Here is a 26,078-nt window from a genome sequence, read left to right as displayed (position 1 = left end):
TTGGCGTCGGTCTATCGGATCTGGTGGCCACGGCAACTGCCGGAAAATCCACCTTTTTACCTCAGACCCCCTCCCAACAGAAAAAGACACCGTCTTTTCAGCCGCAGTCCTTTCGGTCCTATAAGAACAAGCGGACAAAAGGACAGTCATATCTGCCTCGGGGCAGAGGAAGGGGTAAGAGAGGGCAGCAAGCAGCCCCTGCCCAGGAACAGAAGCCCTCTCAGGGTTCTGCAAAGCCCTCAGCATGACGCTGGGGCCTTACAAGCGGACTCAGGAGCGGTGGGGGGTCGACTCAAGAATTTCAGCGCACAGTGGGCTTGCTCACAGGTGGACCCCTGGATCCTGCAGGTAGTATCTCAGGGTTACAGGTTGGAATTCGAGAAGTCTCCCCCTCGCAGGTTCCTAAAGTCTGCTTTGCCAACGTCTCCCTCAGACAGGGCGACGGTATTGGAAGCCATTCACAAGCTGTTTTCTCAGCAGGTGATAGTCAAGGTACCCCTCCTACAACAGGGAAAGGGGTATTACTCCACGCTATTTGTGGTACCGAAGCCGGACGGCTCGGTAAGACCTATTCTAAATCTGAAATCTTTGAACCTGTACATACAAAAATTCAAGTTCAAGATGGAGTCACTCAGAGCAGTGATAGCGAATCTGGAAGAAGGGGACTTTATGGTGTCCCTGGACATAAAAGATGCTTACCTGCATGTCCCAATTTGCCCTTCACGTCAAGGGTACCTCAGGTTCGTGGTGCAAAACTGTCATTATCAGTTTCAGACGCTGCCGTTTGGATTGTCCATGGCACCTCGGGTCTTTACCAAGGTAATGGCCGAAATGATGATTCTTCTGCGTTGAAGAGGCGTATTAATTATCCCTTACTTGGACGATCTCCTGATAAGGGCAAGGTCCAGAGAACAGCTGGAGGACGGAGTAGCACTAACCCGACTAGTGCTGCAACAACACGGGCGGATTCTGAATTTTCCAAAATCTCAGTTGACCCCGACGACACGTCTGCTGTTCCTGGGAATGATTCTGGACACGGTTCAGAAAAAGGTGTTTCTTCCGGAGGAGAAAGCCAGGGAGTTATCCGAACTTGTCAGGAACCTCCTAAAACCAGGGAAAGTGTCTGTGCATCAATGCACAAGAGTCCTGGGAAAGATGGTGGCTTCTTACGAAGCGATTCCATTCGGCAGATTCCACGCACGAACTTTTCAGTGGGATCTGCTGGACAAATGGTCCGGATCACATCTGCAGATGCATCAGCGGATAACCTTATCGCCACGGACAAGGGTGTCTCTTCTGTGGTGGTTGCAGAGTGCTCATCTGTTAGAGGGCCGCAGATTCGGCATACAGGACTGGGTCCTGGTGACCACGGATGCCAGTCTGAGAGGCTGGGGAGCGGTCACACAGGGAAGAAACTTCCAGGGAGTATGGTCAAGCCTGGAGATGTCTCTTCACATAAATATACTGGCGCTAAGAGCGATTTACAATGCTCTAAGTCTGGCAAAACCCCTGCTTCAGGGTCAGCCGGTGTTGATCCAGTCGGACAACATCACGGCAGTCGCCCACGTAAACAGACAGGGCGGCACAAGAAGCAGGACAGCAATGGCAGAAGCTGCAAGGATTCTTCGCTGGGCGGAAGATCATGTGATAGCACTGTCAGCAGTATTCATTCCGGGAGTGGACAACTGGGAAGCAGACTTCCTCAGCAGACACGATCTACACCCGGGAGAGTGGGGACTTCATCCAGAAGTCTTCCACATGATTGTGAACCGTTGGGAAAAACCAATGGTGGATATGATGGCGTCCCGCCTCAACAAAAAACTGGACAGGTATTGCGCCAGGTCAAGAGACCCTCAGGCAATAGCTGTGGACGCTCTGGTAACACCGTGGGTGTTCCAGTCAGTGTATGTGTTCCCTCCTCTGCCTCTCATACCAAAAGTACTGAGAATTATACGGCAAAAGGGAGTAAGAACGATACTAGTGGCTCCGGATTGGCCAAGAAGAACTTGGTACCCGGAACTTCAAGAGATGCTCACGGAGGATCCGTGGCCTCTACCTCTAAGACGGGACCTGCTTCAGCAGGGACCGTGTCTATTCCAAGACTTACCGCGGCTGCGTTTGACGGCATGGCGGTTGAACGCCGAATTCTAAGGGAAAAAGGCATTCCGGAAGAGGTCATTCCTACACCACTGGTAAAAGCCAGGAAGGAGGTGACTGCACAACATTATCACCGCATTTGGAGAAAATATGTTGCATGGTGTGAGGCCAGGAAGGCCCCCACGGAGGAATTTCAACTGGGTCGATTCCTACATTTCCTGCAAACAGGATTGTCTATGGGCCTCAAATTGGGGTCCATTAAGGTTCAAATTTCGGCCCTGTCGATTTTCTTCCAGAAAGAATTGGCTTCAGTTCCTGAAGTCCAGACTTTTGTAAAAGGAGTACTACATATACAGCCCCCGGTTGTGCCCCCAGTGGCACCGTGGGATCTTAATGTAGTCTTGGATTTTCTCAAATCCCATTGGTTTGAGCCGCTCAAATCGGTGGAGTTGAAGTATCTTACATGGAAAGTAACCATGCTACTGGCCCTGGCTTCAGCCAGGAGAGTATCAGAATTGGCGGCTTTATCATATAAGAGCCCATATCTGATTTTCCATACGGACAGGGCAGAACTGCGGACGCGTCCTCATTTTCTGCCTAAGGTGGTGTCAGCGTTTCACCTGAACCAGCCTATTGTGGTGCCTGCGGCTACTAACGATTTGGAGGATTCCAAGTTGTTGGACGTGGTCCGGGCATTGAAAATATATATTTCAAGAACGGCGGGAGTCAGAAAGTCTGACTCACTGTTTATATTGTATGCACCCAACAAGATGGGTGCTCCTGCTTCTAAGCAGACGATTGCTCGTTGGATTTGTAGCACAATTCAACTTGCACATTCTGTGGCAGGCTTGCCACAACCTAAATCTGTCAAGGCCCATTCCACAAGGAAAGTGGGCTCATCCTGGGCGGCTGCCCGGGGGGTCTCGGCATTACAACTCTGCCGAGCTGCTACTTGGTCAGGGGCAAACACGTTTGCAAAATTCTACAAATTTGATACCCTGGCTGAGGAGGACCTTGAGTTCTCTCATTCGGTGCTGCAGAGTCATCCGCACTCTCCCGCCCGTTTGGGAGCTTTGGTATAATCCCCATGGTCCTGACGGAGTCCCCAGCATCCACTTAGGACGTTAGAGAAAATAAGAATTTACTTACCGATAATTCTATTTCTCGTAGTCCGTAGTGGATGCTGGGCGCCCATCCCAAGTGCGGATTGTCTGCAATACTTGTACATAGTTATTGTTACAAACAAATTCGGGTTGTTATTGTTGTAAGCCGTCTGTTCAGAGGCTCCTACGTTTGTCATACTGTTAACTGGGTTCAGATCACAAGTTATACGGTGTGATTGGTATGGCTGGTATGAGTCTTACCCGGGATTCAATATCCTTCCTTATTGTGTACGCTTGTCCGGGCACAGTATCCTAACTGAGGCTTGGAGGAGGGTCATAGGGGAAGGAGCCAGTACACACCACCTAATCCTAAAGCTTTATTTTTGTGCCCTGTCTCCTGCGGAGCCGCTATCCCCCCATGGTCCTGACGGAGTCCCCAGCATCCACTACGGACTACGAGAAATAGAATTATCGGTAAGTAAATTCTTATTTTTAATCAGCAGAAGCTGCTGGTGCCCCTAAACATACCGAATGCCCTAGGCAATTGCCTAGTTTGCCTATGCCTAAGGCCGGCTCTGCTCTTTATTGTGGTAGAACCCACTTGGGTACAGATTTTATCACATTTTGTGCAGGGATTGGTTTAGTTGTTTACTTCCTTACAAAGGATGTAAAACTCTGCAGTAATTCCAAAAATGAAAAACTACCACCTGCCAGCTCCGGCACAATTCAGAATTTATTCTGAATCTGATATCTCCTCCCAGATTAAGGATGGTTATATACAATGTGAATGATTCTTATTACAGGAAATTATCAGGGCAGTTCCATTAAAGTAAGCAGTAGAACATGCAGTGAGAAATATATTTCAAATCAAGGATAGCTAATAATCTCAGACTACAAACACTTCACTTTTTAAAGGAAAGAAAAAACAGGTTCTCACTTTCCCATCCTCGTCTCAGTTGGTTGACTTATTAATAGAAATATGGGTCATACATGCTTACTCTCCTGGAATGGCCGGGAGGCTCCCGAAAATCGTGTGGTACTTCTGGCCACCCGGAAATGTAGGGAAGCCTCCTGCATCCTGCATGCGCCCCCTGCAACCCCGTACTGTCCCCAGCTCACCACCCGCAGCCTCCCACTTCTAGTAGAAGAGTGGGAAGGGTGATGACACGATTCATGCTAAATTGCATCATAGTGGCCCCGCCTTCTGCTATACAATGCCGGTAATGCGGGCATTGTATAGCAGGGGGCTGAGCTGCGATGATGCAATGCCCCCCTGTTGAGTTCCAGACTGCTCACTCTCCCGGAGTCAACATGTATGATATAGGTACACAGTTTTAAATCTCCAGGAGAATAAAGTTGGGTATACACTAAACAACGTGTGTACCAAGCCAATCCAACAGGCAATGGGACCCTGCATTGGCAAGCACATACACACTTATGATGCAGGGAGGCAACAGAGCAACACGGGATGCCATACTGCATTTTGAAGCATAGCATCAATAGAGACGTCTTCTTTTGGCCCTGCAGCAGGGCCGATCAGAAGATACCACTAAAAAAGGCACGGATACTGGGCATGCACACTGCTCGATATGCACCGATGTGAACGATATGTCTGTCCAATCCACTGGATAAGATGACATGTGTCGTAGTGTGTAGCCAGCTTTACTGTGTTTTATCATATTTCTACTTTGCAGAGAAATAAATTGGAGACACCAACACAGATGGATGCTTCTATTTCCTTATTAACTAAAACAACAATGATTCCGCTTCCTAATACAGGGTCCCTTTGTGACAGCATGGATAAACATATAGAATCCTTTCTAAAAATCAATTTTCTCTGCCTATTTTGATCCTTTACTCTCAGCCTGGATAAATAAAGATAGAGACATAGAATTTGATAAGAACCACTTGGCCCATCTGGTCTGCCCCTTTTTTTTAACCTTTAAGTAACCTCAACACATTTTTAATCCTATGGGGTAAATTTACTAAGGCTTCTATAATTGAAAAGTGGTGATGTTGCTCATAGCAACCAATTATGGTGGTCATTCCGAGTTGTTCGCTCGCAAGCTGCTTTTAGCAGCATTGCACACACTAAGCTGCCGCCTACTGGGAGTGAATCTTAGCTTATCAAAATTGCGAACGAAAGATTCGCAATATTGCGAAAAGACTTCTCTGTGCAGTTTGTGAGTAGCTCGAGACTTACTCTTCCAGTGCGATCAGTTCAGTGCTTGTCGTTCCTGGTTTGACGTCACAAACACACCCAGCGTTCGCCCAGACACTCCCCCGTTTCTCCAGCCACTCCCGCGTTTTTCCCAGAAACGGTAGCGTTTTTTCACACACTCCCATAAAACGGCCAGTTTCCGCCCAGAAACGCCCACTTCCTGTCAATCACATTACGATCACCAGAACGAAGAAAAAACCTCGTAATGCCGTGAGTAAAATACCTAACTGCATAGCAAATTTACTTGGCGCAGTTGCACTGCGGACATTGAGCATGCGCATTAGCGACTAATCGCTCCGTTGCGAAAAAAAAATACAGAGCGATCAACTCGGAATGACCACCATTGTCGGTTATTTTCTAAGATGCAATAGAGTAATGAAAGACATAATCTGATTGGTTGCTAAGGGGCATCACCTCTTTTCATTTTTAGAAGCTTTAGTAAATTTACCCCTTAGTTCTTTGTAAGGATATTCATATGCCTATCCCAAGCATGTTTAAATTGCTCTACTGTCTTAGTCTCTACCACCTCTGATGGGAGACTATTAAACTTATACACTACCCTGTCTGTTAAATAATTTTTCCTTAACACCTGAACCAATTTCAGTGCATGTCCTCGAGTTCTAATTAGGGAAGCCAATCCCGGGCCATTTTTTCAATCCCAGGTATCGGGATTGACAAATGGGCAATACCGGGATTCCCGGGATACCTGGGATTGGCTTTTAAGTGTGTCCGCCCCCTCGCCCCACCCCGCCCCGCACACATTACTAACGGGTGGGGATCTCCTCCTGCACTCCCACAGTGCTCGGCTGACAGCGCAGCGTGACTTCATGCTGCGCCGGGGTAGCCAGAAGGAGGAAGCTGGGCAGCGTCTGAGCGTCCTGTGGACGCTCAACGCTGATCCCTCAATCACCGGGATTGGACCTTCCAATCCCGGGATTGAATCTTCCAATCCCGGGATTGAATCCCGGCTGTTTTTGGCCCTAAATCCCGGGATCCCGCCGATCCCGATCCCGGGATTGGCCACCATAGTTCTAATACTTCTCTTTCCTTGAAGAATGTTTACCTTGATAAAACAAGAGATGTGCGGCTGGCACTTTTCGTGTTTTGGTTTTGGTTCTAATTCCACTTTTGTGTTTTGGTTTTGGCTTGGTTTTGCCAAAACCACCCTTTCGTGTTTTGGGTTAAGTTTTGGATCTAGATGATTTAAAAAAAAAAAAAAAAAACTATAAAAACAGCTAAAATCACAGCATTTGGGGTTAATTTTGCTCCTACGATATTATTAACCTCAATAACATTCATTTCCACTCTTTTCCAGTCTATTCTGAACACCTCACACCTCACAATATTGTTTTTAGGCCTAAAAGTTGCACCAAGGTGGCTGTATGACTAAGCTAAGCGACACAAGTGTGCAGCACAAACACCTGGCCCATCTAGGAGTGGCACTGCAGTTCCAGACAAGATGGCACTATTCAAAAACTAGCCTCCAAACAGCACATGATGCAAAGAAGAAAAAGAGGTGCAAGGTGGAATTGTCCTTGGGCCCTCTCACCCACCCTTATGTTGTATAAACAGGACAAGCACACTTTAAAAAACCAATCATTTCAGCGACAGGGTCTGCCACACGACTGTGGCTGAAATGACTGTTTTGTTTGGGCCCCCACCAAAAAAGAAGCAATCAATCTCTCCTTGCACAAACTGGCTCTACAGAGGCAAGATGTCGACCTCATCATCATCCTCCGATTCCTCACCCCTTTCACTGTGTACATCCTCCTCACTGAGTATTAATTTGTCCCCACTGGAATCCACATTCACAGGTCCCTGTGTACTTTCTGGAGGCAATTGCTGGTAAAGGTCTTCCCGGAGGAATTTATCATTAATTTTGATGAACATCATCTTCTCCACATTTTGTGGAAGTAAACTCCTACGCCGATCGCAGACAAGGTTACCGGCTGCACAAAACACTCTGTCAGAGTACACACTGTAGGGGGGGCAACTTAGGTAAAATAAAGCCAGTTTGTGCAAGGGCCTCCAAATTGCCTTTTTCCTGCCAGTATACATACGGACTGTCTGACATGCCTACTTGGATGCTGTCACTCATATAATTCTCCACCATTCTTTCAATGGTGACAGAATCATATGCAGTGACAGTAGACATATCAGTAATCGTTGGCAGGTCCTTCAGTCCGGACCAGATGCCAGCTTTCGCTACTGACTGCCCTGCATCACTGCCAGCGGGTGGGCTAGGAAATGTTATCCTTTTCCTTGCAGCCCCAGTGGTGGGAGAAATTGAAGGAGGAGCTGTTGACGGGTCACGTTCTGCTTGAGTTGACAATTTACTAACCAGCAGGTCTTTGCACCTCTGCACACTTGTTTCTGCTGGAAAGAGAGATACAATGTAGGCTTTAAACCTAGGATCGAGCACGGTGGCCAAAATGTAGTGCTCTAATTTCAACAGATTGACCACCCTTGAATCCTGGTTAAGCGAATGAAGGGTTTAAACAAAAATTTTAAGATTCTTACTGGGCGCAATACACAGCAGCCAAACCGTAGATCTAAGTGATACACCAATCACTTCACACAATACAAGCAATAGAAATTCGATCAAACAGAAACAGCGCTATGTAAAAAAATATCTACTCCCCTGTTCAAATGAGTTTCTTGTTATCTTCACAGGTGAGGATTCAATTATCATGAAAAGGAAAAGACAAAACACGAGAAAATAGTGTAATACTGTTACAATTTTGCACAATGTTTCAACACTTATTAATGAATTCCTGGAGTTTTATCACCACCACTCTTATATATATTTGTTATCGGGGTTACCCCCTATGTGAAGCATTCACACTTGAGTGTTGATAAAATGAACTAAAAGATATTATGGTCCTATGATGATATTCCACAATATTCTGGAGTTTCTTTGACACCTTTCTGGAGTTATCCCACCACCTGTGTATAACTGTTCTTGGGGTTACCCCCTTATACAGAGCACTCACAAGAAGGGGTTGTATTACAAGCCTTTCATAGTATCTCTTTCTTTAATAGAATCCACCATACAGGAAAAATGTGTCGGGGTTCCCCCCTCTGCATCCAACTCACTGTGGTTCTCTTGGCTTGTTTGCATATAGTAAACACCTCAGGCGTCTTCCTCATTAATTCCACATCCACTTCGTTATTTATGGAGGGCAATCACCACCAGGTAGTATAAAAACAACAAGTTTTATTCCACAGAATTGGAAATATTCTCCAAAGCACACGAGATATTCAATAAAAACACATAAAAATTAACATAAAAAGGTGACCATTTCTTGTCTGGTTTAGGGAGACTTATTTCCCTAGATGTTATATGGATCAAAGAGATAAGTGTTTACTCAATGAGGAAAACATTAACGAGGAAGAATATACAACACCTAAGAGAGGTATACAATGGAGAGAGAGGGATGTAAGTAGGGATAATGACCATGAGGATAGGGGGAGGAGAGTATATAGACCCCAATCTCAAAGAATCCCTCGTCAAAGATATTATAGGAGAACAGATCATTATATACCAGAGAGATATAGAGACAATGGGTTTTCACGAGAGGAGAGAACGCAAGGGAATCAAGGGACATGATTCATATCAGACCAACAATTATTCTATTTCAACAAGGAATAGATATCAGCCTTTAGATGATGGAAACTGGAGGACAAACAGGTACCAACCACGAGAGGAGGGAGATAGAGTACATAGGCAATCTCATTTTTTAGGGCAGGACAGGAGATACCGAAGAGACAACTAAAAACAAAAATAGGGAAAAGGGGAGGGAAAAGAAACCCCCTAAAAAAACATAAAAAGAAGAGGTTTGTAACAGGAGAACATGTAGGGAGAAGTATTGAAAATAGGGAGGCTTCGACCCAAGATGTAGAAAATGTTTGTGAAAATGAAGGAAAAGTAAAAATTTTCAACTTGAGTACCCACAATTTGTCAATTCAGGAAAGGAGTCTTTTGGAGAAAGGGCTGAAATATGGCCCGGCTGCCAAATCCAATTCATTCGATGTCTTTGTGGACCTCCAAAAGTTCACTAGAAAATTAGCCATAAAGACATTTTTCCTTACAAAGGGGGGGGGGGGGGATAAAGACGTAGGAGAGCAGGAGGGAGGGTCCACTACCCCATTTAAACCTAGGTCTACGTTTAATCCCACATACCTGAAAGGTAGCTATATAGATGCCTTTAGTAGCCAAGTTTTAGAAGACATTAGAAGGATAGAAAAGAAAAAGATCAGATATAATCTGAATTGGAAAGAAAGACAAGCATTAAAAGATTTATCCAAAAACAAGGAGATAATCATCAAACCCGCCGATAAAGGGGTCGTGGTCATGAACATTACTGACTACGAAATAGAGGTCTTTAGACAACTTGATGATAGGGGTACATACAGGAAATTGAGGAATGACCCCACAGACACCTTTTTAGCAGAATTGAAGGTACTCATTGATAATAATGAAAAAAATAGAACCATAAGTGATATAGAAATAAAATTTATCATCACAGAGGAACCAGTAACACCAGTTCTGTACGTACTCCCTAAAATTCATAAATCTTTGACTAATCCCCCGGGACGCCCAATAGTCTCGGGAATTGAATCCATGACAGCAAACTTGTCCCAATTTATTGATTATTATTTGCAGCCCCTTGTTTTAAAAAACAGATCACATCTAAAAGACACAGTAGCCTTTCTGAATGTATTGGAGGGCATCACGTGGGAAGAGGATTTTTGGTTAGTAAGCGCAGATGTCAGTTCCCTGTATATGATCATTGATCATATGCAGGGAATAGAAGCAGTTTCTGGTTATTTAAAGAACACAGAATATAGCGCAAATTTACAAGAATTACTCTTAAGGAGTATTGAGTTCATACTCCATCATAACTATTTTCTTTTTAAAGATGACTTCTTCATACAGAAGAGAGGGACGGCCATGGGCACCAGGTTTGCTCCGAGTTATGCCAACATATTTATGGGTTGTTGGGAGGAGGAGAGTATTTGAAACAACAACCCATTCGGAGCAAACCTGGTGTCCTGGTCACGGTACATCGACGATATTTTTTTCGTCTGGAAGGGGGATTTGACAAATTTGGAGTTATTCTGTGAATATCTCAATGGAAATAATAAGAACATTAATCTGTCTTTTGAGAAGAGCCAGATAGAAATAAATTATCTAGATATAACTGTATATATTAAAGAAAATAAGATACATACTAGAAACTATAGAAAGAACACAGATTCCCTCGCTTATATTACGTCTGGAAGCTGCCATCACGTCAATTGGCTGGAGTCGATCCCTGGCGGGCAGCTTAAGCTTTTAAGACGTAATTGTTCAGAAATGAATGTGTTTGAGGAACAGGCTGCAGATATGAAATCCGTTTTCAAATCATGCGGATATAACTCAGACAAAATAGAGAGTGGTATGGAAACCACAAGGAGAATAAATAGAAAAGATTTATTAAACACCACAGGAAAAAGTAAGGAACAAGATGATAGATATGCTTGGGCGTTCATAACTGACTTCAACACCCAACACAAAGAAATTGAAAATGTTCTTAAAAAACATTGGCCATTGTTATTGAGGGATCCGATAATAGGTTCTATAATCCCCAATAAACCAAGCTATATTTACAGAAAGGCCTCCAACTTGAAAGACCATCTGGTACAGAGTGCACATCTGAATCAAGATAGAAAAATAGGACAAATTACATAGATTGGTTTTTACAGGTGTGGCACCTGTATAGGGTGTAAGAATATTAGAGGGAACACAACAAAAAAATGTGAAGAGGTTGTGATTAACGACAACACACAAAAGATAAAGGAATTTATCACGTGCACTAGTAAGGATATTATATATGCGGTCGAGTGCACATGTAAGAAATTCTATTTAGGGAAAACAACTAGACCCCTGAAGGTAAGAATAGGGGAGCACCTCCGTAACATCAGGAGGGGGTTGGAAACTCACTCCCTTTCCTCACATTTTAAACAAAGTCATAATTGTGATACAGGTCATATAAAAAATTTCTTTGGTCTGAAACAAATTAGGAAGGATAAAAGTCATTGTAATATTATGAGTTTAATCGCCAAGAGTGAAATGAAAATGATTTTTCAATATGGGACCTTAATCCCTGGTGGATTAAACAGTGATTTTGAAGTAAAGTGGTTTTTGTGATAAGTGTGGAATTTATTTATATCGATTCAACATCTTTTGTCTATGTATATTTAATTTTTTTTCAGCATTTAAAAATTGGATTTAAAAAGGACTATTGTGGATATGGAATATTAAGAGAAAGAATATGAGAAGAGGAACAGACTGATAATGGAAGAAACGGACACTTTAAAATAGAGTTATAAAGATGTCATATCGGGACTCGGAGGGACCTCGGGAAAATGTCCGCCTCGCTACATCCGGTGACGTCACTTCCGGAAAGATAAAGGGAGAATTTTACAGCTAAATTTGAGCTGCATTACACAGAGAACACGGGAGGTGACGCGACTGGATGTGGGGACACTTCCGGTTCCGGCTGGCACTGTAATACAGCCGATGCGAGGAAACTGGTTGGCGGAAGTGGCCGGACACTTGCGTCCGGGCACTTCCGGTAGCGGAGGTCAAATATGGATGATTGGCAAAGGGGATGGTCCCCCTTTTCGGCGGGAATTTGTGGAAACAACGCCTATATGGGGGCGGGGAGTGGGGTAACCCTGAACATGTATTAGAATAGGAAATTATTGTATTAGCCATAGGGAAATTGGAAAATGCTGGTTTTTGGTTAAATCTAACAGGCCATTGGTGGAAAGATTGAAGAAGTGGTATAAATATCTGTGATTGTACAGGAGTCCCTCATACCTTCAAAAAGATCCTCCATAGGATCGAAAAACGCGTCGGTGGGACTTCTTCTTTCCATGGTGTACCTGTCTGGAAAAGCGGTGAGACTTTTTTCCCCAATTTTGGGATCAATATAACATCTAGGGAAATAAGTCTCCCCTAAACCAGACAAGAAATGGTCACCTTTTTATGTTAATTTTTATGTGTTTTTATTGAATATCTCGTGTGCTTTGGAGAATATTTCCAATTCTGTGGAATAAAACTTGTTGTTTTTATACTACCTGGTGGTTATTGCTCTCCATAAATAACGAAGCGGATGTGGAATTAATGAGGAAGACGCCTGAGGTGTACACTATATGCAAACAAGCCAAGAGAACCACAGTGAGTTGGATGTAGAGGGGGGAACCCCGACATATTTTTCCTGTATGGTGGATTCTATTAAAGAAAGAGATACTATGAAAGGCCTGTAATACAACCCCTTCTTGTGAGTGCTCTGTATAAGGGGGTAACCCCAAGAACAGTTATACACAGGTGGTGGGATAACTCCATAAAGGTGTCAAAGAGACTCCAGAATATTGTGGAATATCATCATAGGACCATAATATCTTTTAGTTCATTTTATCAACACTCAAGTGTGAATGCTTCACATAGGGGGTAACCCCGATAACAAATATATATAAGAGTGGTGGTGATAAAACTCCAGGAATTCATTAATAAGTGTTGAAACATTGTGCAATATTGTAACAGTATTACACTATTTTCTCGTGTTTTGTCTTTTCCTTTTCATGATAATTGAATCCTCACCTGTGAAGATAACAAGAAACTCATTTGAACAGGGGAGTAGATATTTTTTTACATAGCGCTGTTTCTGTTTGATCGAATTTCTATTGCTTGTATCAAGCGAATGAAGGGCTCCATCCACAAATCCCACATACTTTGCGGAATCGCTCCATCTTAGTTCCTCCTTCAATTTATCCAGCTGCTTCTGCAAAAGCCTGATGAGGGGAATGACCTGACTCAAGCTGGCAGTGTCTGAACTGACTTCACATGTGGCAAGTTCGAAGGGTTGGAGAACCTTGCACAAGATGGAAATCATTCTCCACTGCACTTGAATCAGGTGCATTACCCCTCCTTTGCCTATATCGTAGGTGGATGTATAGGCTTGAATGGTCTTTTGCTGCTCCTCCATCCTCTGAAGCATATAGAGTGTTGAATTCCACCTCATTACCACCTCTTGCTTCAGTTGATGGCGAGGCAGGTTCAGGAGTGTTTGCTGGCGCTCCAGCCTTCGGCACGCAGTGGCAGAATGCAGAAAGTGGCCCGCAATTTTTTGGGCCGCCGACAGCATCTCCTGCACACCCCTGTCATTTTTCAAAAAATTCTGCACCACCAAATTAATGGGACATGCTGGAATTTGCCCAGATGTAATGCTCGCACAATATTGGTGGCGTTGTCTGATATCACAAATCCCCAGGAGAGTCCAATTGGGGTAAGCCATTCTGCGATGATGTTCCTCAGTTTCCGTAAGAGGTTGTCAGCTATGTGCCTCTTATGGAAAGCGGTGATACATAGCGTAGCCTGCCTAGGAACGAGTTGGCGTTCGCGAGATGCTGCTACTGGTGCTGCTGCTGTTGTTGCTGCGGGAGGCCATACACCTACCCAGTGGGCTGTTACAGTCATATAGTCCTTAGTCTGCCCTGTTCCACTTCTCCACATGTCCGTGGTTAAGTGGACACTGGATACAACCACATTTTGTAGGACACTGGTGACTCTTTTTCTGACGTCTGTATACATTCTCGGTATCGCCTGCCCAGAGAAGTGGAACCTAGATGGGATTTGATACCGGGAACACACAATCTCCATCAATTCTCTAAGTCCCACTGAACTAATGGTGGATACCGGACGCACCTCTAACACCAACATAGCACTCAAGGCCTCAGTTATCCGCTTTGCAAAAGGATGACTGCTGTCATACTTCATCTTCCTCACAAAGGACTGTTGGACAGTCAATTGCTTACTGGATGTAGTACAAGTGGTCTTCCGACTTCCCCTCTGGGATGACGATCGACTTTCAGCAGCAACAACAACAGCAGCGGCAGCAACAGCAGGCATACCACTCAAGGATCCTACGGAGGAATCCCGGTTAGGAGAGGACTCCTCAGTCTTCACAGTGACATGGCCCGCAGGACTACTGACGTTCCTGACTGAGGAGGAAATTGATGTTGAGGGAGTTGGTGGTGTGGCTTGCAGGAGCTTGGGTACAGGAGGAAGAAGGGATTTAGGTGTCAGTGGACTGCTTACGCTCTTACCCAAAGTTTTACAACTTGACACTGACTTCTGATGAATGCGCAGCAGGTGACGTATTAGGGAGGACAGGGGCGGATCCAGAAGAAAATGATAGGGGGGGCACCATGGAAGGGGCAAGTGTATTTACATGCGGCTTCGGTGCATGCGCTACCAGAAATGGGGTATGTCCCCACTACAAGGGGCAGCGTGTGAGGGGCAGGGGGCAGCGTGTGAGGGGCAGGGTGAAGGGGGCAGTGTGTGAGGGGCAGGGGGCAGTGTGAGAGGGTCAGGGTGCAGGGGGCAGCGTGTGAGGGGCAGGGTGTGAGGGGCAGGGGGCAGCATGTTAGGTGCAGGGGACAGCGTGTGAGGGACAGTGTATAGGAGGCAGTGTGTGAGAGGCAGGGGGAAGCTTGTTAGGGGCAGGGGGCAGCGTGTGAGGGGCAGGGGGCAGCGTGTGAGGTGCAGGGGGCAGCATGTGAGGAGCAGGGGGCAGCGTGTGAGGGGCAGGGGGCAGCATGTGAGGGACAGGGTGCAGGAGGCAGTGTGTGAGGGGCAGGGGCCAGGAGACAGCGTGTGAGGGGCAGGGTGTGGGGGCAGTGTGTGAGAGGCACATACCACCATATACTACATATAGACCGTATCGCCCCCCCCTTAGTGCCTGCCGCCGCAGCAGCAGCCGCACACACGCTAAAGGTAGCTGGCACAGGCTGGCAGCCACGATACAGCAAACAGCATACTCACTGTGACAGGCTGATATACACAGTGAGTCACTGTCTCCGTCCTGCTGCTGCTGCCTCTGCGGCTCTGCCTGCTTCGATCGGCGCCTCTGTCTCCTCTCTGTGTGGCCGCTGGGGAGCCTGGGCTGGCTGCAAGTGAAATCCAGTCCACGCGGTCCAGGGTCCACCACTACGCGCTGCCTGACTCCTTAGCCTGTCCCGCAGCTCGCTCCGTCTCCCGGCCTCCGTGCGCTGCTGCCTGCTGGTCACATGCAGTGCAGCAGGAGAGGAGGAGGGAGGGATGGCTGCACTCACTGTGGGCGTGAGCCGGCTCTGGTCCCAGCGGCAGCTGTCAAATCAGCGTGCGCTGACAGCCTGCTGGGGCCGGGCCGGCACAAATGAAAAAAAAAATCCTCTGCCCTGAGACTTAATGGGCCACAAATGACAGGGGGGAGCACGGGCCCGAGTGCCCCCCCCTGGATCCGCCACTGAGGGAGGATGTTCCTAGGTGGTTAACATCCTTACCCCTACTTATTACAGATTGACAGAGGCAACAGATGTCTTGACACCTGTTGTCCAGATTTGTGGAGAAATAATTCCACACCGAAGAGGTGTTTTTTTTGGTAGTTTGCCCAGGCATCACAATGGGCTTTTTCGTCCCAAGGACAACAGGTGTCTCCCCCGGTGCCTGACTTAAACAAACCACCTCACCATCAGAATCATCATTGTCAACTTCCTCCTCAGCGCCAGCAACACACATATCCTCATCCTGGCGTACTTCAACAGTGACATCTTCAATTTCAATATCAGGAACTGGACTGTGGGTGCTCCTTCCCGCACTTGCAGGAGGCGTGCAAATGGTGGAAGGAGCCAACTCTTCCCGTCCAGTGTTGGGAAGGTCAGGCATCGCAACTGCCGACACACTTGGACTCTCCTTGGGGATATTTTATACCATCTCAGAGCACACAGTTCTTTTCTGTGCTCTTTCCAGCTTAACTCTTTTAATTTCTCATACGTCCTAGAGGATGCTGGGGTCACCATTACAACCATGGGGTATACAAGGGATACGCAGGAGACATGGGCACTTTAAGACTTTCAAAGGGTGTGAACTGGCTCCTCCCTCTATGCCCCTTCTCCAGACTCCAGTTTTAGAATTGTGCCCAGTGAGACTGGATGCACTCTGAGGAGCTCTACTGAGTTTCTCTGAAAAGACTTATGTTAGGTTTTTTTATTTTCAGGGAGGCTGCTGGCAACAGTCTCCCTGCTTCGTGGGACTTAGGGGAGAGAAGTATGACCAACTTCCAGTGAGTTCAATGGCTCTGCTGCTGGCTACAGGACACCATTAGCTCCTGAGGGTGCTGATCGCTGGGTACGCCTAGATGCTCACTCCCGCAGCCTGCTGTCACCCCCTTACAGAGCCAGAAGTCAGAAGACAGGTGAGTAGCAGAAGAAAGAAGACTTCTTCTCCAGTGACGGCTTTCTGAGGTACAGCGCAGCGTACGGAACGCTGCGCGCCATGCTCCCACACATAACAGGCACTGCAGGGTGCAGGGCGCGGGTGGGAGGGGCGCCCTGGGCAGCATAAAATCCTCTTTGTAACACTGGCACATAAGGGCATATAGTGCGGTGGCACTGTCCTAACCCCCGCCAGTATAAAAATTTAGTAATCCACGCTGAGGAGAAGCGCGCCATTGCGGGGGCGGGACTTCTTCCTCAGTCAGCCAGCACACTACTCGGCGCCATTTTTCCCTCCTAGGACGCTGATCCTTCCTTCACCACTGTATCAGGGTGCAAAAAGAACAAGGGGGGTGAAGTTAAATTAGTGCTGTGTATATTTAAGTATATACTGTTATATGAATAAAAGGGTGCTGCAGGTCTGTGGGCTAACTTTGTTGTACAGTTCTCTGCTACTAACGCTGGGTTGTGAGCTGACAAAATCCTCTTTGTGTCCCTTGACAGATGTTACAGTCGATCCTTGTGGTTCATAAACGTGATGAATGAGAGTTCACACGGCTGTGTGATATGTGCAGTCCCTCTGTTACAACTCGACACATCACTCCTCTGATTAAAGGATCTGTCCCCTATAAGCCCCGGAGTGTCTGTGGGGTGTTTGCACATGTATGTAGCATGTCTGACAGGGTTGTCTTCCCTTGAGGAAATTTTAGTAGGGACACAGATGTATGTTTTTATATATATAATATATATATATATATATATATATATGTGTATGTATGTATGTATGTATGTATGTATGTGTGTAACTATATTTATATATAATGTGGTGGACCTACCGACACCACTAAAAACGTGTATGGGTGAAAAAATTGTTTGATAATATGGCTGAGTCTCAGGCACAACCCTGGAGACAGTCTGTGGAAGTGGTGTTTTTTTCCAAAGCTTTGTTTTTCATCCACACCAGACCCCTCGGGGTCTGCTAACATTGTCTCTATAATGCACACTGATACCGTCACGGACTCTGAATCTTGTGTCGACACTAGTTTTCCAGAATGATTCCGACATTAACTAGGAATATTCAGTACATGATTGTAGCTATAAGGGTTGTCTTAGACAATACGGAGTACCCTTATGTACCAACAAGAAGGTTTACCTATATAAAGAAAGAAAAGAAGGAAAACATTTTCTTCCGCTTGAGATTCACAAGGGAATTCAGGTTGCCTAGCCATTCCCGGCAGTGGACAGGGGGAGTCACCCCCCATTTTAAGAAGGGTCCTCCCACGGTTAACAAGAAAGTAACTCTGCCTGCATCTGGGTCATCTGTCCTTAAGAGCCGACAGACCGCACGTTGGAGTGTACATTAATATTTAATTATACAACCCATGAGACATTTCTCAAGACTACATTGCATGTGCCTGAATGAGTAGGGCTACTGCAAAGTGCTCTGATAATTTCATCATCGAGTTTTGACGCGAGCTATGGTTGAGATTCTCCTAACGTTAGATCATATATAGTATGCTACGGCATCCATGCGTGGAGCCGTGACAGAGAATTCACCAGTGTAAGGCGAATCCTGCTTCCAAAATAGATTATGGAGTCTCTCCCGTACTCAAGGGGAGACCTTGTTTGGTAGTGTCCTGGATGATTTGGTGGGCAGCTACCCCAGGTAAGTCGGTTTTTCTGCCTTTTGTCCCTACAAAAAAAAAAAAAGCAGCCCATGTGGTATAAAAGAAGTAAAAGGTTTCCCTTTCTTTGCACATAGAGGTAGGGGAAGAGGAAGAGGTCCGCCTCTTCAGGATCACAGAACCAGAAATCATCTCCTGCTTCTGCCAAATCTACTGCATGATGCTGGGACTCCCTTGCGTGAGTCCGCCCCAGTGGGGGAGTGCCTGACACTTTTCAGTCAGTTCTGGGTTCACTCTGGCCTGGACCCGTGGGTTTTACAAATAGTGTCACACGGATGCGAACTGGAGTTCAAGGCGTTTCCCCACACCGATTTTAAATCAGCCTTACCAGTTTTTCTCCCTGACAGGGAGGTAGTAAGCGCAGCCATTCAAAAATTGAGTCAGGATCAGGTCATTACCCTGATTCCCATGTTCCAGCAGGCAGTGGGTTTTTTTTCAAGCCTCTTTGTGACTCCAAAGCCGGACGACTCAGTCAGACTGATCCAAAATCAAAAAAATTTCAATTTCTACCTGAAGTAATTCAAATTCAGGATGGAATCTCTCAAGGCAGTAATCTCCAGTTTGGATAGACATAATGGAGGCCTACTTACATGTTCACATTTATCCTCCATGTCAGGATTGCCTGAGATTTGCAATTCAGGATTGTCATTACCAATTTCAGAAGTTGCCGTTTGGTCTATCCACGGCTCCGACGATTCTCACCAAGGTAATGGCGAAAATGATGGTTCTCCTTTGCAAGCAAGGAGTCACTATTATCCCGTACTTGGTAGATCTCCTAATAAAGGAGTGTTACAAGGCCAGGTTGGTGCAGAACATTGTACTGTCCCTGTCAGTTCTTCGTACTGGACACAGAACTACAGAGTTTTTTTTCCAGTGGAAAGGGCTCTGGAGATCCAGAGACTAGTCGAATAAATTTGAAAACCTGCAAGTATGTCTATCCATTAATGCATACGGTTGCTGGGGATGATGGTTGCGGCCTGCAAGGTCGTACAGTTTTGTAGATTCCATGCCAGTGTATTCCAGTGGGACCTGTTAGAGTCCGGATCCCACCAACACATACTCCGGAGGATAATCCTGTCTTCCAAGACCAGAATCTCACTCCTGTGGTGGCTGCACAAATCTCACCTCCTAGTGAGGAGCAGGTTCGGGATCCAGGACTGGACCCTAGTGACCACGGATGCAAGCCTCCGAGGCTGGGGAGCAGACACACAGGGGGGGAAACTTCCAAGGAATGGTCAAGTCAGGAAACTTGTCTCCACATAAACATTCTGGAGTTGAGAGCCATTTACAACGGCCTTCTACAAGCGGAACATTTTCTTCAAGATCTACCCGTACTGATCCAGTCGGGCGAGGTAACAGCAGTAGCATGTAAAAAACCATCAGGACGGAACGAAACGCAGAGCGGCGGTGGCAGAAGCCACACAGATTCTCCGCTGGGAGGTAAAGCGTACAGGCACTCTGTCAGCAATCTTCATTCCAGAAGTGGACGTCTGGGAAGCAGAGTTCCTCAGAAAACACGATCTCCATCCAGGAGAGTGGGGCCTCCACCAAGAAGTCTTCACAGAGGTAACAAGTCGTTGGGGAGTTCCTCAAGTAGACATGATGGCATCTCATCTCAACTTGAAGCTTCAGAGATATTGTTCCAGGTCAAGAGACCCTCTAGCAATGGCCGTGGATGCACTGGTGACACAGTGAGTGGTTCAGTCAGTGTATGTATTCCCTCCATTTCTTCTCATGCCAAAAGTTCTAAAGATCATAAGAAGAACCCAGAATGGCCAAGGAGGGCTTGATATCCAGATCTTCAGGAATTACTCATAGGAGATCCCGGGCCTCTTCCTCTGCGCGAGGATCTGTTACAGCAGGGGCCGGGTGTGTATCAAGGCTTACCACGGCTGCGTTTGATGGCATGGCGGTTGAACGCCAAATCCTAGCCCGTAAGGGTATTCCCAGTGAAGTCATTCCCACACTTATTCAGGCTAGAAAAGGGATAACGTCTTAACATTACCACCGTATTTGGAGAAAATATGTTTCTTGGTGTGAATACAAGAAGGCTCCTACGGAAGAGTTTCAGCTAGGTTGTTTTCTCCATTTTCTACAAGCAGGTGTGACTGCGGGCCTAAAGTTGGGCTCAATTAAAGTACAGATTTCAGCCTTAGAGGTTTTCTTTCAAAAATAATTGGCCTCCCTTCCAGAAGTTAAGACTTTCGTGCAAGGCGTGTTGCACAGTCAACCTCCATTTGTGCCTCCAGTGGCACCATGGGACCTTAATGTGGTGTTGCGGTTCCTTTAATCACATTAGTTTGAACCTTTTCAGAAGCTGGAGTTGTAGTTCCTCTTTGGAAAGTGTTCATCCCGTTGGCCTTGACATCTGCAAGGCGGACGTCTGAGTTAGCGGCCTTGTCTCACAAGAGCCCTTGTTAATCTTCCATGAAGATAGGGGGTCATTCCGAGTTGTTTGCTCGATGCAGATTTTCACTATACTGCGATTAGTCGCTTACTGCGCATGCGCAAGGTACGCAGAGCACATGCGCTTAGTTATTTTACTAAAAACTTAGCTGGTTTGCTGTGGCTTCTGCGGCGCTTTTCAGTCGCACTGGTGTTCGGTAAATGATTGACAGGAAAGGGGCGTTTCTGGGTGGCAACTCAGCGTTTTCCCGGCGTTGGCTAAAAAACGCAGGCGTGTCAGGGAAAAACGCGGGAGTGTCTGGAGAAACGGGGGAGTGGCTGGCCTAACGCAGGGCGTGTTTGTGACGTCAAACCAGGAACGAAGTGGCATGAGCTGATCGCAGTGTAGGAGTAAGTCTCGAGCTACTCAGAAACTGCTAAGAATAATTTAGTCGCAATTCTGCTAATCTTTCGTTCGCAATTCTGCTATGCTAAGATACACTCCCAGAGGGCGGCGGCCTAGCGTGTGCAATGCTGCTAAAATCAGCTAGCGAGCGAACAACTCGGAATGACCCCCATAGTGCAAAATTGAGAACAAGTCAACAATTTCTGCCGAAGGTTGTTCCCTCTTTCCACATGAACCAACCTATTGTGGTGCTTGTGGCCACTGACGCCTTCGTTGAGTCAAAGTTTCTGGATGTGGTCAGAACTTTGAAGTTTTATGTCGCCAGAACGGCTCCGATTGGGAAAACAGAGACTCTGGTTGTTCTGTCTGCTCCCAACAAGTTGGGTGTTCTGCTTCCAAGCAGACCATTGTGCACTGGATCTGTGGTACGATTCAGCATGCTCATTACACGGCAGGTTTGCCGTTACCTAATTCAGTGAAGGCCCATTCTACTAGAAAGGTGGGCTCGTCCTGGGCGGCTGGCCGGGGGGTCTCGGCATTGCAACTTTGCCGAACAGCTACTTGGTCAGGGTCAAACACTTTTGCAAAGTTTTACGAGTTTGACACCTTGGCCGATGATGACCTCAAGTTTGGTCAATAGGTGCTGCAGAGTCGTCCGCACTCTCCCGCCCGTTCTAGAGCTTTGGTATAACCCCATGGTTCTAATGGTGACCCCAGCATCCTCTAGGACGTATGAGAAAATAGGATTTTAATACCTACCGGTAAATCCTTTTCTCTTAGTCCGTAGAGGATGCTGGGCACCCGTCCCAGTGCGTACTGTATCTGCAGTTATTAGTTGTAGTTGCACACATGTTGTGTGACATTTATGGTCAGCATGTTGCTGCTATTATTCACGCCATTGGCTTGTGTTCTGTTGAATGCCACGTTCTGCGGCATATTTGAGGTGTGAGCTGGTAAGATGCTCACCTTGTTTTTAACAATAAATCCTTTCCTCAAAATGTCCGTCTCCCTGGGCACAGTTCTTATAACTGGAGTCTGGAGGAGGGGCATAGAGGGAGGAACCAGTTCACACCCTTTGAAAGTCTTAAAGTGCCCATATCTCCTGCGGATCCCGTCTATACCCCATGGTTCTAATGGTGACCCCCAGCATCTTCTACGGACTAAGAGAAAAGGATTTACCGGTAGGTATTAAAATCCTATTTTTTCTACCGGGAGGATGAGGGCTTCCATCGTCATGTGAAGCTGAACCACTAGCCATGAACATAGGCCAGGGCCTCAGCCGTTCCTTGCCACTCCGTGTCGTAAATGGCATATTGGCAAGTTTACGTTTCTCCTCAGACGATTTAAGTTAAGTTTCTTGGTTCTTTTTACTGAATTTTGGCTTTTTGGGTTTTACATGCCCTTTACTATTACATTGGGCATCGACCTTGACAGACCACATTGATGGCATGTCATCGTCTATGTCATGGCTAGTGGCAGCAGCTTCAGCACTAGGAGGAAGTGGTTCTTCTTGATCTTTCCCTATTTTATCCTCAACATTTTTGTTCTCCATTATTTTTTTGGGAGTTATATGAGACAATATGTGGCACAGGAATGACTGGAATGACTGATGGACAGGACACTACCACTGGTCTGATGCAGCACAACAGGTTGTTGTTATAATTATTATACTTCAGCAGTGGACATATGGCAGCAGCGTATATCGTCACTGGAATGACTGATGAGACAGGACACTACCACTGGTCTGATGCAGCACAACATGTTGTTGTTATAATTATTATACTGCAGCAGTAAACATATAGCAGCAGCGTATATCGTCACTGGAATGACTGATGAGACAGGACACTACCACTGGTCTGATGCAGCGCAACATGTTGTTGTTATAATTATACTGCAGCAGTGGACACATAGCAGCAGCGTATATCGCCACTGGAATGACTGATGAGACAGGACACGACCACTGGTCTGATGCAGCACAACATGTTGTTGTTATAATTATTATACTGCAGCAGTGGACATATAGCAGCAGCATATATCGTCACTGGAATGACTGTTGGGACAGGACACTACCACTGGTCTGATGCAGCACAACAGGTTGTTGTTATAATTATTATACTGCAGCAGTGGACATATAGCAGCAGCACCACTTTATACAGCTACACTAGATATATGGCAGCAGAGAACACCAACACTGTGACTGGCTGGACTGATGCAGCACAATACACTGACTACACTGCACTGGACAGCACAACACAGCACAAGACTCGCCACCCCACTTTCCTACCACCACACAGACACTGAACACTGAGGACATGTTCTCTCAATACACTCTCTGAGACTGGAGTGAAAATGGCCGTGACACGCGGATCCTTATATGGAATCCAAATCCCGCGAGAATCCGACAGTGGGATGTTGACGTTTTGCCGCATTCGGGTTTCCGAGTCAGGCGGGAAAACCCGAGCCTGACTCGGATCCGGGCTCGGAAGGCAAAGTCCGGTAGGGTTCGGTTCTCTGAGAACTGGACCCGCTCATCTCTAGATAAAACCCTTGAAAATTTCCATCATGACCCCCTTTCCCTTCTCTGTTCCAAATTATACATGTTAAGAAGGGATCCGTTCAAAATCCCGGCAGTCGAAATACTGATGCCGGAATCCCGACACTACTCAGAATGCCAACACTGGCATCTTGAACAGGGTCAGAAGCCCGGCGCCGGAATCCTGACCGCTGGGATCCCGAACGAGCGACTGCCGGCACATCTGACAGGTAAGCCACAGGGGTGTGTGTTTAGGTTGTGGGGTAGGGGGTTTAGGTTTAGTCACCACCAGGGAGGGTTAGGGTTAGGCTTCCCCTGTAGGGATTCTGAACATCGGGATGCCACGGTCAGTATTCTGACTGCCAGCATCCCAAACGCTGGCATTTCGATCCCAATCCGTTAAGATCTATTAGTGTGTACAGGTAAGTTTTGGACCATTTTAGTTGCCACTTCTTTGTACGCTCTCTAACGTATATATATCCTTCTGGAGATATGGTTTCCAGAACTGAACTTAGTATTCCAGATAAGGCTGTGCCAATGACCTATACAGTGGCATTATTACTTCTTTTTTCCTGCTACTGATTCCTCTCCCTATGAAACCATGCATATGACTTGCCTTTTTCATTGCTCTGTTACATTGCTTCCCTGCCTTTAAATCACTCAAAATAGTGACTCCTAAATCCCAATCCTCCTCAGTAGTTTCCATTATAGTACCCTTGATTCTATATTTAGCCTTTGGGCTTGACAATTCCTTTAGTCTACCTATATCATCAATCATTTACATACCTCCCAACATGACCCTCTCCAGGAGGGACAGAATGCTCTGCTCCTGGACTTCCCTCTTAATTTATGATTGCCATCAACTGTGCTGAAACACCTTTCTTATCCATTAACATGTTCAGCACAGGTGCTGGCAATCACAAATTAAGAAAAAAGTCAAGAAGCGGAGCATTGTGTCCCTCATGGAGAGGGTCATGTTGGGAGGTATGCATTTATTTTACCCCTTCTGGTGTGTCTACCCTGTTGCATATGTTTGTCATTTGCAGGGGCCAATCAATTGGATGAGGGCCTGAGGTCTGACAGACCACTCTTTGAATTGTACTCCTTTGATGAAAACATTGAAGGTTCAGCTGTGTACGTAGGTTAAGTGGCAACTGACAAAGGTTTAATTCAGCCAAGGTATCTGTCACTATAATCACAGCCAGGTGCACTCTGGCAGGCAGATATGTGATCAAAGGTGGCCTTGGAATCAATTCCTTTTGATGGGAAAGTTCTCTTTAGTCCTGAATATGAAACAAATTATTGCCTCGGCAGTTGTCACTAATACCTCATTTCTTTCATCTATTGCACTGAAGTGTAATGGTTCTTCCTTTCAATCCTTTTGACCTCCATGGAAGCCAAGGTTCCACAGATTCAATCATAGGCCGATGCCAAGAGGAGGTCTAGAAGCATATAGGCTTGGAAAGAATGCCGCCCTGCCCCTAAGCCCACTAATAAACCATCAGCATGATGGGTTCATTCACTATTTGGCAGATTTCACTATAATCTACAGGGACTGGTGGTTGCAGGCAATTTTGGATTCTTGGATGAGAGGCATAGTGACTTGAGGTTAAAGTCTAAACCTCTTAAGTGCCTCACTGGGAAATGATTATGAATTGAACAAAGAGTTTCCTCCCAGATCTCTTTGGTGTTTACATTCCAGGTGTAGACAAGTGCAAAACAGATTACTTGAGTGGCTGGATATCTCTCCCTTCTCAAGATTTTCAAGGAGTTTGTGGATCTGTTGGGCCAGCCAGAATTCAACTTGATTGCTTGAACCACAAGGTGAGGAGGTACGGCTCCCGAACACTAGATCATGGGGCATTTCTTATATACACACTGATGGTTCGTTGAACATACCATTCTCTCTAATTTACATATTCTCACCAATGGCAATGCTACTGTGGGTTCTAAAAAAGCCAAAAAGAAAGTGAATGCCATCTGATATCCCTACAGTAGACTGGCTATGTAGGTCATGGTACACAGACCTACTCAACATGGCATCTCCTGCTCAGGCTGGATCCTGCATAAAACCTAACCTGATAGCTATTCAAACAGAATTTCCAAAGGCCAATGTTTTTACACGTAATGTTCGTCAGAAATGTTGTGAAACAAAAGAAAAAGGTGTGAAAACCAGTATCAGCCAAGATCTATCATAGGGTGTAGAATACCTACTTTGTTTGGTGCCAGAAAAAAAGCATTCAGACCTTTGGAATTTTGCTCTCCAAGGTATTTCTATTGACTGGGTTAAAATTGAGTCTGACACTAAATTCTATTAAAAGGGACAAGTATCTGCACTTTCAGT

At 46.0% G+C, this 26,078-nt stretch overlaps 1 protein-coding gene and 1 non-coding gene across 2 annotated transcripts in view; both read left to right on the top strand.

Moving 5' to 3' along the window:
• The window catches only part of LOC134958081 (cytochrome P450 2D15), a 210,769-nt gene that overhangs the window by 68,963 nt on the left and 115,728 nt on the right, over positions 1-26,078 (top strand). The window lies entirely within an intron of this gene.
• LOC134959613 (small nucleolar RNA U13) lies at positions 17,242-17,337 on the top strand. The gene has a single exon (XR_010187620.1). It is a non-coding gene; the product is annotated as a small nucleolar RNA U13 (small nucleolar RNA).

The sequence above is a fragment of the Pseudophryne corroboree genome, chromosome 9 (assembly GCF_028390025.1).
Source record: "Pseudophryne corroboree isolate aPseCor3 chromosome 9, aPseCor3.hap2, whole genome shotgun sequence".
Lineage (NCBI taxonomy): Eukaryota > Metazoa > Chordata > Amphibia > Anura > Myobatrachidae > Pseudophryne > Pseudophryne corroboree.
Note: the sequence above shows the minus strand (reverse complement) of the source record. Positions and strands in the feature narration are given on the sequence as shown.